Source organism: Callithrix jacchus, chromosome 13 (assembly GCF_049354715.1).
Source record: "Callithrix jacchus isolate 240 chromosome 13, calJac240_pri, whole genome shotgun sequence".
Lineage (NCBI taxonomy): Eukaryota > Metazoa > Chordata > Mammalia > Primates > Cebidae > Callithrix > Callithrix jacchus.
The window spans coordinates 66,580,180-66,596,773 of NC_133514.1; the positions used below are offsets into that span (position 1 = coordinate 66,580,180).

General features: G+C 42.9%; 1 long non-coding RNA gene across 1 annotated transcript; it reads left to right on the forward strand.

Annotated features, from left to right (window-relative positions):
• Positions 1–4,139: 4,139 nt before the first annotated feature.
• On the forward strand, positions 4,140–7,018 carry LOC144579026 (uncharacterized). Its single transcript, XR_013525806.1, has 2 exons — positions 4,140–5,116; positions 6,162–7,018. It is a non-coding gene; the product is annotated as an uncharacterized LOC144579026 (long non-coding RNA).
• The last annotated feature ends 9,576 nt before the right edge of the window (positions 7,019–16,594 follow it).

Genomic DNA, 16,594 nt, shown 5'->3' on the forward strand with positions numbered 1-16,594 from the left:
ATATGTTTAGGATCGTTAGCTCTTCTTGTTGTATTGATCCTTTTACCATTATGTAATGTCCTTCTTTGTCTCTTTTGATCTTTGTTGCTTTAAAGTCTATTTTATCAGAGATGAGAATTGCAACTCCTCCTTTTTTTTGCTTTCCATTAGCTTGGTAAATCTTCCTCCATCCCTTTATTTTGAGCCTTTGTGTATCCTTGCATGTGAGATGGGTTTCCTGGATACAGCACACTGATGGGTTTTGGATTTTTATCCAATTTGCCAGTCTGTGTCTTTTGATTGGTGCATTTAGTCCATTTACATTTAGGGTTAATATTGTTATGTGTGAATTTGATACTGCCATTTTGATGAATTGCAACTCCTGCTTTTTTTTGCTTTCCATTAGCTTGGTAAATCTTCCTCCATCCCTTTATTTTGAGCCTTTGTGTATCCTTGCATGTGAGATGGGTTTCCTGGATACAGCACACTGATGGGTTTTGGATTTTTATCCAATTTGCCAGTCTGTGTCTTTTGATTGGTGCATTTAGTCTATTTACATTTAGGGTTAATATTGTTATGTGTGAATTTGATACTGCCATTTTGATTCTAAGTGGCTGTTTTGCCTGTTAGTTGTTGTAGATTCTTCATTATGTTGAAGCTCTTTAGCATTCCGTGTGATTTTGGAATGGCTGGTACTGATTGATCCTTTCTATGTGTAGTGCCTCTTTTAGGAGCTCTTGTAAAGCAGGCCTGGTGGTGACAAAATCTCTGAGTACTTGCTTGTTCGCAAAGGATTTTATTCTTCCTTCACTTCTGAAGCTCAGTTTGGCTGGATATGAAATTCTGGGTTGAAAGTTCTTTTCTTTAAGAATGTTGAATATTGGCCCCCACTCTCTTCTGGCTTGTAGTGTTTCTGCCGAGAGATCTGCTGTGAGTCTGATGGGCTTCCCTTTGTGGGTGACCCGACCTTTCTCTCTGGCTGCCCTTAGTATTCTCTCCTTTATTTCAACCCTGTTGAATCTGACGATTATGTGCCTTGGGGTTGCTCTTCTTGCGGAATATCTTTGTGGTGTTCTCTGTATTTCCTGCAATTGAGTGTTGGCTTGTCTTGCTAGGTGGGGGAAATTTTCCTGGATGATGTCCTGAAGAGTATTTTCCAGCTGGGATTCATTCTCTTCGTCCCCTTCTGGTACACCTATCAAACGTAGGTTAGGTCTTTTCACATAGTCCCACATTTCTTGGAGACTTTGTTCATTCCTTTTTGCGCTTTTTTCTCTGATCTTGGTTTCTCGTTTTATTTCATTGAGTTGGTCTTCGACTTCAGATATTCTTTCTTCTGCTTGGTCAATTCGGCTATTGAAACTTGCGTTTGCTTCGCGAAGTTCTCGTATTGTGTTTTTCAGCTCCTTTAATTCATTCATATTCCTCTCTAAGGTATCCATTCTTGTTATCATTTCCTCGAATCTTTTTTCTAATCTTTTTTCAAGGTTCTTAGTTTCTTTGCATTGATTTAATACATGATCTTTTAGCTCACAAAAGTTTCTCATTATCCACCTTCTGAAGTCTAATTCCGTCATTTAGTCACAGTCATTCTCCGTCCAGCTTTGCTCCCTTGCTGGTGAGGAGTCTTGGTCCTTTCTAGGAGGCGATGTGTTCTGGTTTTGGGTGTTTTCCTCCTTTTTGCGCTGGTTTCTTCCCATCTTTGTGGATTTGTCCGCTGGTCGTCTGCGTAGTTGCTGACTTTTCGTTTGGGTCTCTGAGTGGACACCCAGAATGTTGATGATGAAGTATTTCTGTTGCTTGATTTTCCTTCTACCAGTCTAGCCCCTTCGCTGTACGACTGTTGAGGTCCGCTCCAGACCCTGCTTGTCTGACAGGGCCTCCCAAATGGGATCTACAGCAGAGCCATTTCACCATCGCCTGAGCACTCCAGCCAGTCTTGGCTCAGCATTTCTCTGGAGTGGAGCTCCTGAAGAAACTCACGGGCGGCCCTCTTCCATTGCTGTGGCCATGGTACCCGCCGTTTGCTGCCCACAGGCTAGGGAGGGAACAAAGAGCCTGACTGCTTTCACTGGTACCTTCAGCACAGAGCACTTGTGTATCTGCCCTATGTAGAGAGGTGACAGACTTATTTAAACAAGAACCATCTCTCACCCTACTCTTCAGCAGGCAGGCTCGCCTTTCCCCTAACTGTTTGGCCACCCACTGCTTGGTCCTCAGCAATATTATTTTAAGTAGATTATTCCCCCTCAACTTCTCATAGTTAGATTTCAATCTCAAATGGCCTACTTCACATTGCAAATAGGTTTTCACGCCCCTTATAGATTAGAGAGTAGATTTTTTTTTTCATAGTAGAAAAAGAAAGTGCAAAATATTGGTTTGCTAAGTAAATAAAAAAAATACAGTCTGGGCATGGTGGCTCACACTGATAATCCCAACACTTTGGGATTCTGAGGCAGGAGGATCACTTGAGCCTAAGAGTTTGAGACCATTCTGAGAAACATAGCAAGACCTCATCTCCACAAAATATTAGATGGGTGTAGTGGCACATGTCTCTGGTCCCAGCTACTTGGGAAGGTGAGGCAGGAGGATTCTTTGAGCTCAGGAGGTCACGTTTACAGTGAGCTATGATCACATGACTACACTCCAGCCTGGGTGACAGAGAGAGACTTGGTCTATAAATAAATACATAATAAAATTAATGGAAAATATATAAAATATGGATATAGGGGTATTTTGCCTCACATTAAGTTATCAAAATAAGGATGACTATAGATAATTTTTATTTCAACAAGATAATTACCAGTTTCCTTTTCATAAAAATGAGTTTTTCTTACAAAAGTAAGACATTTATTTGAATTTAAATATTACAGGAATTTAGAAATGTTCAAGTAAAATTCCCTTGGCCAGGCTCGGTGGCTCAGGCATGTAATCCCAGCACTTTGGGAGGCCAAGGCAGGCAGATCACCTGAGGCTCAGGAGTTCAAGACCAGCCTGGCCAACATGGTGAATCCCTGTCTCTACCAAAAATACAAAAATTAGCCAGGCATGGTGACACATGCCCATAATCCCAGCTGCTTGGGAAGCTGAGGCAGGAGAATTACTTGAACCCAGGAGGCAGAGGTTGCGGTGAGCCGAGATCACACCATTGCACTCCAGCCTGGGCAACAGAGTGAGACTCTTTTATTCTTTTCCAATTTGTTTCTAATGTAAAATAATACAAGGTTGCATTTGAAACAGCATTACTTTCACCATCCTAAGTGTTCCAACTTTCTCCCAGATTTGGCTAGCTTTTTGAGGAGTTAAGATCAAATTCAGTAGATAAGAAAGTGGCAGATGGAGGGAGGGAAGGTGGGGTATTCATTGCAGAATAAACGAGTGAGCTACTACTGATAGCTCTATAAACTTGCGGGAAAAAAAGTCTGCACCACAGGTCTCAGCAGCTTGGGCAGTGGGAAGAGCAGCAGCAGCAGGTGAGCCCAGTTTCCAGAAAGCTCTGGGTTTGCCATTGCCCATAGGCACCCGGCAGGCACCCTCCTCACCACCAACATGCCCAAGAGGAAGGTCAGCTCAGCCAAGGGGGCCATGAAGGAAAAGCCCAAGAGGAGGATAGGCACAGTTGTCTGCTAACCCTGCTCCTGCAACAGTAGAAACGAAGCCCAAAAAAGGCAGCAGGAAAGGGGAAATCTTCAGACATAAAAGTGCAAACAAAAGGGAAAAGGGGAGCAAAGGGAAAACAGGCTGAAGTGGCTAACCAAGAAACTAAAGATTTACCTGCAGAAAATGGAGAGATGAAAACTGAGGAGAGTCCAACCTCTGATGAGCAGCAGGGAAAGGAGCCAAGTGTGATTAATGTGATGTACCATGTCTTATCCATGGTCCCTGTCTCTCGTCTTGTACAATAGGAGGAATTTTTTTTTTTTTTAGATAGAATGTTGCTGTGTCGACCAAGCTATAATTCAGTGGAGTGATCTCAGCTCGCTGAAACCTCTACCTCCTGGGTTCAAGCGATTCTCCTGCCTCAGCCTCCTGAGTAGCTGGGATTACAGGCACCCGCCACCATGCCTGGCTAATTTTTGTATTTTTAGTAGAGACTGCATTTCAGCATGTTGGCCAGGTTGATCTCAAATTCCTGAGCTCAAGTGATCCACCCGCCTCAGCCTCCCAAAGTGCTGGGATTACAGGCGTGAGCCACCACACCCTGCCGATTTTTGTTCTTTTCAAAGTCAGTTCAAATTATGTACTTGAAAATGGCTATGAAACAAAGTAGAAAGGAACCAGTAAATAGGGGAGACAGATGTAAAGAAATTATGGATATAAAGATGTGTTTTTGGTAAGGAAGGTTATAAAGGAAAAAAATGTATATAAAAAAGGATCTTGTGTAGTAAATTCTTGTTCTAAAGTAAAATTGTTTAGGATGAGTCAGAAATGATTGTTTTCATCCAATGTTTTGAGCCTTTTAACATCTTTAAAAAACATCCTCAAAATCAAAATTTTAAATTATGTCTCAGACTTAGTCTTATTGCTGGGGATTATTAAAGCTATAAAAATTAATCACTGTAAGGTCAAGGCCATAGAATCTTTTTACAGCTTTCAATCAGACCATGAACTCTGGTATCACCACCTCTAGCCCCTTGAAAAGGTTCTTGGCTGAGCACAGTGGCTCATGCCTGTAATCCCAGCACTTTGGGAGGCTGAGGTGGGTGGATCACAAGATCAAAAGATGGAGACCATTCTGGCCAACAGGGTGAAACCCCGTCTCTACTAAAAATACAAAAATTAGCTGGGTGTGGTGGTGTGCACCTGTAGTCCCAGCTACTTGGGAGGCTGAGGCAGGAGAATCGCTTGAATCCAGGAGGCGGAGGTTGCAGTGAGCTGAGATCATGCCATTGTACTCCAGCCTGGCAACAGAGCAAGACTCTGTCTCGAAAAAAAAAGCAAATTTCTTATCAGGTGCTATTAATCCTTGTGCTGTTAAGTTACAGGTCTTTGCCACCTGGATACACTGATCTCATCTGAAGCGGGCACTGACTCCTGCCAGTATCTGATGCCAAACTCAAGCTAACCAAAGCCTCATCTTTACACCTGGGCAAAGGTGACAATCAAAGTAAACTGCTTTCATGAGACACAGCGACAGGTCTGTATTTAAACCATTAAAATTCCTTTAATAATTTTCCCTGTATCTGAATTAATCATTTACTCTATGCCTTCATACTAAATAATTTAAATATCTAACTGCCTGTGAACTTGCTTTCCTGTCATTCTCGAAACTAGACAGGGCTTGTGACCTTTTTGTTTAAAATGTTGTCAATTCTTTATGTCTTGTTTTACCTCCAGAATTTGAAGCTATTCAATCCTTCCAGTCCCTGGCCTGTCACATGAGATTGTTAGGGTCAGTTCTGAGGCCTAAAATTAATTCAGACACCCCCAGATCAAGAATGGGCACACAGACACCTCAACAGCTCAACAACATGCTTGTGTTTTGTACAGCAAATTGCTCACGCCCAAATGACAGTAGCTCAGTGCATAAAAGTTATCGATCAGTCCATTTTATAACCTCGCCTTTTGGCTTTTGGCTCTTACATTGCTCGAAAGGGGTTTTAAGGTTAATGAGTGCCTGCCCACCTCCATTCCCATCTGGTCTAGAATGTTTAATTGGCAATAAGGTTTTCTGACTCTAAGTCCCATAGGGGCCCCACTAGGGGACATGAGAGACCCAAGGCCGGTAGCAAGCCATGCCAGCACCAAAATGGGCCGAAGTAAAAGTTTGGCCATCAACAAGCCCTCCTGGGATACATTTGACAAAAAAAGAGAAAATATAAACTAAAAAAAAACCATATAAGCCCCCAACAGAATGGCTCTCCCTCTTGGCCAAAGGGAATGCAAACAACAGCAACCACAACTGCCTGAAAACCTAGTTCAGGCCATGACAGGAAGCTGGGAGTCAGTCAGGCCTCACCACACCTTCCCCCACTTTGCAATTCAGGCACAACTGACCAAGCAAAATGGCTTCACACCTTGGAAAGGAAAACCTTTCAGCTGCTTCCATAGGGAATGCTGTTTAGGCTGCTCTACTTTCTATTACCTGGTTTTACCACTTTTAGCCTGTTAATGGTGATCTTATTATTGTTAATATTTGGCCCATGCATATTCAACTTCCTTATAACATTCGTATCTTCTAGGTTACAGCAGTTCCATGTAAAGATGATGGCGATGCAAGGATTCCGGCCAATTCCTGTCTCAACATGGGACTCTCCAGCTCATGCTGGGGACCCTAAGACCAGGCAAATGGAGATTTCCAATCCTTTGGTAGGCAGGGCCAGCACCCTTAAATCAGCAAGAAGAAGACACAGATGACAGACCTCCTTCCACATCAACTCTTAAAAATAAGGGATGGAAATCTCTGAAGGAGGACTGAGGCAGAAAAAGCACTGGGTGCTTGCAGGAGGATGGAAGAATCCAAACAAGAGCTAGGCAAAGAAACTGCAGGATAACAGACAACCCAAAATGAGGAGAAGGCTGGGTGCGGTGGCTCACGCCTGTAATCCCACCGCTGTGGGAGGCTGAGGAGGACAGATCACCTGAGGTCAGGAGTTCGAGACCAGCCTGCGCAATATGGTGAAACCCCGTCTCTACCAAAAATACAAAAAAGTTAGCTGAGCATGGTGGCGCATGCCTGTAATCCCAGGTACTCTGGAGAATCGCTTGAGGCCAGGGGACAGAGGTTGCAGTGAGCCAAGATCATGACACTGCACTCCAGCCTGGGCAACAGAGTCAGGGTGACATGTCCATGACTCTTAGGGGCAAACCCAAATCACGGAGAAAGAGGGTGGTACCTGGGGGTGGGAGGTGGGGGGATGCCCTGAAATCCCCCCTCTTCCAGAATAGGTAAAGATTATTCCACCCCTAATTAAAGAAACAGCCACAAAATTAGAAACCCAGACTCCTTTGTGTGTGCTCATTCTCACCAACATGCCTGCACTTCTCTCTTCACTGCGTACTGTCACTTTGCAATAAAAGCTTTTTGCCTTTCCCTTCACTCTGACTTGTCCCTGAATTGTTTCTGGAAAAGGTGTCAGGAACCTGGAAAACGACTGGGGTGAAGATCTCACCAGCATCTGGAGATCCTCCTGAACGTTCTGGCAACAGTAGGGGAAAAAAGCAGAAATTACCCACAGTACAAGACAATCGCCATATGCATTACTCCTGACACTTGTTATATACGTACGTACATGCAAATGTGGAAAGAAACATGCATTCAGGCCTGGCACAGTGGCTCATGCCTGTAATCCCAGCACTTTGGGAGACTGAGGTGGGTGGATCACCTGAGGTCAGGTGTTCAAGCTCAGCCTGGCCAATATGGTGAAACCTCATCTCTACTAAAAATACAAAAATTAGCCGGATGTGGTGGTGAGCACCTGTAATCCCAGTTACTTGGGAGGCTGAGGCAGGAGAATCAGTTGAACCCAGAGGGCAGAGTTTACAGTGAGCTGAGATCACGCCACTGCACTCCAGCCTGGGCCAAAAAGCGAAATTCCATCTCAAAAGAAAAAAAAGAGAGAGAAACATGCATTCAAACATGAAATGCTTCTGAAATGAAAAAGCAGGTTCCAAAACAGTGATACATAGTCAAGATTTGCCAGCAAATACATACTTTAGAAATAGCTCTTCTTTGTAAAAATTATTCATCTTCATTTTAAAACAAAAAGGAATTTAGAAAGTTTAAAGAACAAAATAAAACCTGAAACATGACAAGCAGTGGGAAGCACTATACAAATGTTGCTCCATATGCCTTCAGACATCTATCATGAGTCTGACCAAGGCTGTAAAACAAAAATTAAAGCAAACAAAACTCAGAAAAACAGGAAAGCAGAACTGAAAATAAAAATAAACAGAACAGTCTATGCATTGTTTGAGGTTTTAGAAACCGTCAGACACACAGTTTAAGCCACTGTAAAAGGAAAACAAGCATGTCAAGTGCTTATCTTAAACACCAGGAGTTATACTGAGTTTTCGGTGGCTCTGGAAACATGGGCTCATATTAAAATAAGGAACAAGAAGAAAAACAAACTAATGAACTTGGTGCTGATTCAGTAACCCCAGGAGCGGGCAGGGCAGCCAGGTGACCCTAATCCATTAAGGGTACAGCTGACTTGAGGCTGCACTTGTTTCCTGCCTACTTCAGTTGACCTGTTCCTAGCTAGGCGCCCCCTCCAGGGCCCCAGGGCTGCCCCTAGCAGGCTCTGCACTCCAGATTTTACCATCCCAGTCCCGAATTTGCCTTTAAAAAGTTTTCTCAGCTTTTCAGCTTCTTAGCTTTCCCTTTCTGCTCACCATCTCAACCTCTTAGTCACTGCCTTCAAAGCAGCAAGTTCATTGTGGAGCAAAATGGCAGCAAATGGCAGCCTCTGGCTGGGTGAAGTGGCTCATGCCTGTAATCCCCAGCGCCATGGGAGGCTGAGGCAGATGGATCACTTGAGGTCATGAGTGCGAGACCAGTTTGGCCAACATGGTGAGACCCTGTCTCTAGTAGAGATACAAAAAATTAGCAGGTGTGGTGGCATGTGCCTGTAATCCCAGCTACTCAGAAGGCTGAGGCAGGAGAATTGCTTGAACCTGGGAGGTGGAGGTTGCAGTGAGCAGAGATCAAGCCATTGCACTACAGCCTGGGCAACAGGGCGAGACTCTGTCTCAAAAAAAAAAGTGAGCCTCTCCTTTCCAGGCTTCCTTTTCTACAGAATCATGGCTTCTCAGGTTCCAGCTGACTTGGTATCTCTCCAGTGTCTTCAGGAAAGGTAAAAGAACTAACTGCCTTCATCATTAATGAAAACGAAGATCCGAATTAATTTGCTCATTGTCGTTTCATATTCCAATGTTTCTGGGTTTCACATGCACCAAAACTTGAGGAATCATGAGAAAAGCTTTTTTTTTTTAATTTAAAAAAAACTTCTATTAGTTTATTAACAGTTCACATTCAAGTTTTAATTTTACAACTAGTGGTCCCCATGTGTTTGTCTGTGGACAGGTCTCAGTTTGGCAGCAAATAATCACTTAAGGAGTTTATTAAAAATATACATTCCCCAGCCAGGAGGTGAGAATAGGACACAGGAAACTGAATTTTAAGAAATAGCATTTTTTTTCCTCTTTCTTTTTTTTTTTTTTTTTGAGATGGAGTCTTGCTCAGTCACCCAGGCCGTTAGTACAGTGGCACAATCTCAGCTCATTGCAATTTCTGCCTCCTGAGTTCAAGTGATTCTCCTGCCTCAGCCTCCTGAGAAGCTGGGATTACAGGTGTGTGCCACTACACCAGGCTAATTTTTGTGTTTTAAGTAGAGATGGGGTTTCATATGTTGAACAGGCTGGTCTTGAACTCCTCACCTCAAGTGATCCACCAACCTTGGCCTCCTAAAGTGCTGGGATTACAGGCATGAACCACTGTGCCAGGCCAGAAATAGTACTTCTGATGCTTACTAAAGTCTGGGGGTGGTGGGGGACAGGCACTACTAGCCCTGAAATGCAATGAAATAAAAAAGCCCATTGCTAGTTGTTAACCCAATATTCATTTCCACCTTCTTCTCTAATAAAACCTCCAGTTTTCTACAGGGCATGATACTCAGCTGCACACTTCCTTTCCCAAACTCTTTTGCAGCTAGGGTGGCTACTAGACATAATGTTGGCCAATAAGATGAAACAGAGGTCATGGGGTGAGAGCCTCTAAGAAAGCTCTTTTGCTCTTCACCCTTCCCCTTCTTCCTGCCTGGGGACTGTGGGCCCCATGTGAGAAGCAGGCATCCATCTTGCAACTAGGAAGTGATGAGCATGAGTGGAAGTCACACTCTAGGAATGGATGGCTAAGGGGAGTGAAAGAAGGAGTGTGGATCCTTGAGGCATCATGGAACCTCAGTAACAGGACTGGATGGATTGCCTGCAGACTTCATACTCCTGAAGAAAAAAATAAAGTCCTGTTTGGTTGTTACTGTGAGTTGCCATTTCTTGTGGTTACTTTCAGTGAATGTAATTCTAGCTGATACAATAGCTGGATGATCAAGACATGGACTAAGATGGAACCATAAAAGACCCAGAATAGTCAAAGCTAAGCAAAAAGAACAAAATTGAAGAAATCACATTATCTGACTTCAAATTATACTACAGAGTTATAGTAATCAAAACAGAATGGTACTGGCATAAAAACAGACACACAGACCAATGGAAAAGAACAGAAAACCCAGAAACGAATTTGCACACCTAAAGTGAACTCATTTTTGACAAAGGTGCAAAGAACATACACTGGGGAAAGGACAATCTCTTCAATAAATGATGCTGGGAAACCTGGACATCCACATGCAGAAGAATGAAATTAGATCCCTATCTCTCACCATATACAAAAATCAAATCAAAATGGATTAAAGACTTAAATACAAGACCTCAAACTGTGAAACTACTACAAGAAAACGTTGGGGAAAATCTCCAGGACATTGGTCTGGGTAAAAATTTCTTGAGTAATTCCCCAAAGCACAAGCAACCAAAGCAAAAGTGGACAAATGGAAGCACATCCAGTTAAAAAGCTTCGGCACAGCAAAGGAAACAATCAACAAAGTGAAGAGATAACCCACAGAATGGGAGAAAATACTACCCATCTGACAAGGGATTAATAACCAGAATATATAAGGAGCTCAAAAACTCAATACGAAAAAATCTAGTAATCTGATTTTTTAAATGGGCAAAAGGGCCAGGCACTGTAGCTCATGTGTGTAATCTCAGCACGTTGGGAGGCCGAGGCAAGAGGATCATGAGGCCAGTAGTTCAAGACCAGCCTGGTGAACAGGGTGAAACCCTGTCTCTACTAAAAATACAAAAATTAGCTAGGCATGGTGGTGGGTGCCTGTAATCCCAGCTACTCAGAAGGCTGAGGCAGGAGAATTGCTCAAACCCAGGAGGCAGAGGTTGCCGTGAGTTGAGACCCATCATTGCACTCCAGCCTGGGCGCAGAGAAAGACTCCGTATCAAAAAAACAAACAAATGAAACAAAACAAAAAAAGGCAAAAGATTTGAATAGACATTTCTCAAAAAAAGACATACAAATGGCAAACAAGCATATGAAAACATGCTAAGAATCACAGATCATTAGAGAAATGTAAATCAAAATGACAATGAGATATCATCTCACCCCAGTTAAAATGGCTTATATCCAAAAGACAGGCAATAGCAAATGCTGGCGAGGATAAGAACAGAGAACTCTATTTTTTATTTTTCATTATTTTTGTGAGTTTCGTTCTTGTTGCCCGAGCTAGAGTGCAATGGCACAATCTCAGCTCACTGCAACCTCCGCCTCCCGGGTTCAAGCAATTCTCCTGCCTCAGATTCCTGAGTAGCTGGGATTACAGGCATATGCCACCACGCCTGGCTAATTTTGTATTTTTAGTAGAGACAGGGTTTCTCTATGTTGGTCAGGCTGGTCACGAACTCCCAATCTCAGGTGATCTGCCGCTCTCAGCCTGTCAAAGTGCTAGGATTATAGGCATGCACCACCACGCTCAGCAGAAAAGAGAACTCTTGTAAGCTCTTGATATGAAAGTAAATTAGTACAACCATTATGGAGAACAGTTTGAAGATTCCTCAAAAAACTAAAGAAAAAGGGCTATGCCTGTAATCCCAGCACTTTAGAAGGTTCAGGTGGGAGGATTGCCTCAGCCAGGAGTTCGAGACCAGCCTGGGCAACATAATAGTAAGACCCCATCTCTCTCTATATTTTTAATGTTAAAAAAAAAAAAAAAAAGGAAAAACTAAAAAAAAGAGCTACCATATGATGGTAGCAATCCCACTATTAGGTATTAACCCCAAAGTACCCAAAAGATAGGAAATCAGCATATTGAAGAGCTATCTGCACGCCTATGTTTGTTGCAGCTCTCAATAGCCAAAATTTGGTAATAACCTAAGTGTCCATCAGCAGTTGAATGAATAAAGAAAATGTGGTGCATAGGCTGGGTGCGGTGGCTCATGCCTGTAATCCAAGCACTTTGTAATCCATGCCTGTAATCCAACGCTGAGATGGGCAGATCACTTGAGACCACAAGTTCAAGACCAGCGTGGCCAACATGGTAAAACCTTGTCTCTACCAAAAATACAAAAATTAGTCAGCATGCTGGTGTGCCCCTGTAGTCCCAGCTACTCAGGAGGCTGAGGCAGGAGAATCACTTGAACCCTGGAGGTGGAGGTTGCAGTGAGTCGAGATTGTACCACTGTACTCCAGCCTGGGTGACAGAGTGAGACTCTGTCCAAAAAAAAGGGGGAAGGAAGGAAGGAAATAAGGAAGGAGGGAAAAAATATGGTGCATATACACAATGGAGTACTATTCAGTCATAAAAAGAATGAGAGCTGGCCAGCCATGGTGGCTCATGCCTATAATCCTAGCACTTTAGGACGCTGAGGTGGGATGATCACTTGAATCCAGGAATTTGATACCAGTCTGGGCAACGTGGAGAAACCCTGTCTCTACAAAAAAACAAAAAAAAATTAGAGGGGCATGGTGTTGTGCCTGTGGTCCAACCTACTTAGGATGCTGAAGTAGAAGGGTCACCTGAACCATGATTGTACCACTGTACTCTAGCCTGAGTGACAGAGAAAGACTGTCCAAAAAAGAAAAGAAAAGAAAGGGGTAACGCCCTTTTCGGCCTTAGCCCACTTGCACCCAGGTGATTTTTTAAAAATTTACTTAAAAAAAAAAAAAAAGAAAGAAAAGAAAAAATACAGAAAAGGAAAAGAAAAGAACAAGATACTATCATTTGCAACAGTGTGAATGGAACTGGCGATCATTAGGAAGATAAATAAGCCAGGCACAGAAAGACAAACATCACAGGTTCTCTTATTTGTGGGATCTAAATTGAACTCGTGGAGATAGAGTAGAAGGATGCTTACGAGAGACTATGAAGGGTAGTAGGGGACCTGGAGGGGGTAAGCGGGGATTGCTAATGGGTATATAAAATAGTTTGAAATAATAAGACCTGTTATTTAATAGTACAACAGTTACTTTTATTTTATTTTATTTTTTTTTTGAGACAGAGTTTCACTCTTGTTACCCAGGCTGGAGTGCAATGGCGCGATCTTGGCTCACCGCAACCTCCGCCTCCTGGATTCAGGCAATTCTCCTGCCTCAGCCTCCTGAGTAGCTGGGATTACAGGCACGCGCCACCATGCCCAGCTGATTTTTTTTTTTTTGTATTTTTAATAGAGATGGGGTTTCACCATGTTGACCAGGATGGTCTCAATTTCTTGACCTCGTGATCCACCCGCCTCGGCCTCCCAAAGTGCTGGGATTACAGGCTTGAGCCACTGCGCCCGGCCACTTTTAATTTTTAAATTGTACATTTAATTACTTTTAATTGTACATTTAATTAACCGTTATTTTTAATTGTACATTGCACCACTGCACTCCAGTCACGGTGACAGAGTGACACTCAGTCTCAATAAATAAATACATAAATAGAAATAAAAGTAACTAAGAGTATCAGCCAGGTGTGGTGGCTCACATCTGTAATCCCAGGATTTTGGGAGGCCAAGGCAGGCAGATCACTTGAGGTCAGGGGTTTAAGATCAACCTGGTGAACGTGTTGAAATCCCGTCTCTACTAAAAATACCAAAAAAAAGAACCAAAAACAATTAACTGGGTGTGGTGGCATGTGCCTGTAATCCCAACTACTTAGGATGCTGAGGCAGGAGAATCACTTCAATCCAGGAGGTGGGGGTTGCATTGAGCCGAGATTGTGCCACTGCACGCCAGCCTGGGTGACACAGTGAGAATCTGTCTAAAAAAAAAAAAAGAAAAATATCTATAAGAATATACTTGGATTGTTTGTAATACAAAGGATAAATACTTGAGGAAATGAATACCTCATTCTCCATGATATGATTATTATGCATTGCATGCTTGTATTAAAACATCCCTTGTACCCTATAAATATAAACACCTGTGTACCCACAAAAAGTAAAAATTAAAGAAAACATGGAACAACAAATGAGAGGGCTTTGTGTAGAATGTCTGCAAAATGATGTGGAGTATACTATACAAACTATAACTAACAAAAACCTGGAAGAGGCTGGGCACAGTATCTCATGCCTATAATGCTAGCACTTTGGGAGGCCAAGGTAGGTGGATCACTTGAGGTTAGAGTTTGAGAACAGTCTGGCCAACATGGTGAAACCGCATCTCTACTAAAAAATACAAAAATTAGCCAGGCATGGTGGCACATGCCTGTAATCACAGCTACTCAGGAGGGCGAGGTATACGAATTGCTTGAACCCAGGAGGTGGAAGTTGCAGTGAACCAAGATCATGCCACTGCACTCCAGCCTGGGTGACAGAGCAAGACTCCATCTCAGAAAAAAACAAAACAAAAACCTGGAAGAGCTTAAAGATACATACAATAAAAGCATAGTCCCTTTTGTCAACAACCACAGAAAATGAAAGGCTATTAAAAACTCCAGGAAAAACAAGCCAAAAACTTATTATAGTTGGTTTTTTGTTGCTAACAGAATACAATAGGCTGGGTAATTTATAAAGAAAATAAATTTATTCCCTACAGTTCTGAAATCTGGGAAATCCAAGAGCATGGCACTGGCATCTTGTGAGGTCCTTCTTGCTACATCTTAACATGGTGTGATGGGACAGCAAGAGTATGTGTCAGTTCAGGTCTTTCCTTCTTTTCTCCCTCCCTCCCTCCCTTCCTCTCTCTCTCTCTTTCTCCTCTTCCTTCCTTCCTTTCTCTCTCTTCCTTCCTCTCTCTTTTTTCCTTTCTTCCTTTCTTGCTTGCTTTCCTTCCTTCCTTCCTTCTTTCCTTCCTCCTTCCTTTCTTTCGTTCTTTCTTTCTCTTTCTCTTTCAACAGAGTCTCACTGTGTTGCCCAGGCTGGAGTGCAGTGGCACAATCCTGGCTCACTGCAACCTTCATCTCCTGGGTTCCAGTGATTCTCCTGCCTCAGCCTCCCCAGTAGCTGGGACTATAGGTGTGTACCACCACGGCCAGCTAATTTATTTGTATTTTTACTAGAGACAGGGTTTCACCTTGTTGGCCAGGCTGGTCTCAAACTCCTGACCTCTGGTGATCTGCCCACCCTGCCCTCCCCAAATGCCGGGATTACAGGCATGAGCCACCACACCTGGCCTCCTCCTTTTATCATAAGGTCCCCGATCCCATCGTGGAGGCCCTACCATGATGACCTCATCTAAACCTAATTACCTCCCAAAGGCCTCACCTCCAAACACCAACAACATATGAATTTAGGGATTAAGTTTCCAACACATGAAGTTTGGAGGACATGTTCAAATCATAGGAAAGCTATATAACAAAGTCAGCTTTTAGTAGAAGCAAACCAAAATGCAGCATATTTCAGCAAATGATAGAGGATTTTGACCTTGACATTTGTGACATTCTCTTTCAAATGGTCAAATTTTGTGACCAAAGATTACATTTCGTTTTCCAAAGACTCAATCATTCCACGGTTCTATATATTGTTAAAAATAATAGTATTTTTGGCAGATGTGGTGACTCATGCCTGTATTCCCAGCACTTTGGGAGGCTGAGGTGGGCGGATCACCTGAGGTCAGGAGTTAGAGACCAGCCTGGACAACATGGCAGAACCCTCTCTCTACTAAAAATACAAAAATTAGCCAGGTGTGGGGGCAGATGCCTGTAATCCTAGCTACTTGGGAGGCTGAAGCAGAAGAATTGGTTGAACCCAAGAGGCAGAGGTTGCAGTGAGCTGAGATCATGCCACTGCACTCCAGCCTGGAGTGAAAACTCCATCTCAAAAACAAACAAACAAACAAACAAACAAAAATCATAGTATTTTTATCACTATATCCAAGATCAAGGTACCAGCTAAAAAGAAAAGAAGGGGAAAAAACCCATTTTTTATTACTTTTTTAAAAGGTGTGGTCTTGTTGTGTTGCCCAGGCTAGTCTTGAACTCCTGGGCTCAAGTAATTCTCTTGCCTCAGCCTCCCAAGTAGTTGAGACTATAGGTGCATCCCACTGTGCCTGGCTTTAGCTTTTAAAATTTTAGAATTAATCTTTATACAAGTCACTGTATACCTATGGAATATAAATGTCCTAAACCTTATATATATATATATATATATATATTCATATGTATATTTCAAATAAATAGAATATATAGAATGGGCTCAGTGGCTCACTCCTGTAATTCCAGCACTTTCGGAGGCCAAGGCGGGCAGATCATGAGGTCAGGAGTTTGAGACCAGCCTGACTAACATGGTGAAACCCTGTCTCTACTAAAAATACAAAAATTGGCCAAAAAGAGAGAATTCTTGGCCAGGCACAGTGGCTCACACTTGTAATCCTAGCACTTTGGGAGGCCAAGGCAGGCAGATCACAATGTCAGGAGTTCAAGACCAACTCACTGCAGCTTCTACCTCCTGGTTTCAAGTAATTTTTCTGCCTCAGCCTCCTGGGTAGCTGGGATTACATGCATGCACCACCACACCCAGCTAATTTTTGTATTTTTAGTAGAGATGGGGTTTCACCATGTTGGCCAGGCTGGGCTTGAACTCCTGACCTCAGGTAATCCGCCCACCTCAGCTTCCCAAATTACTGGAAATACGG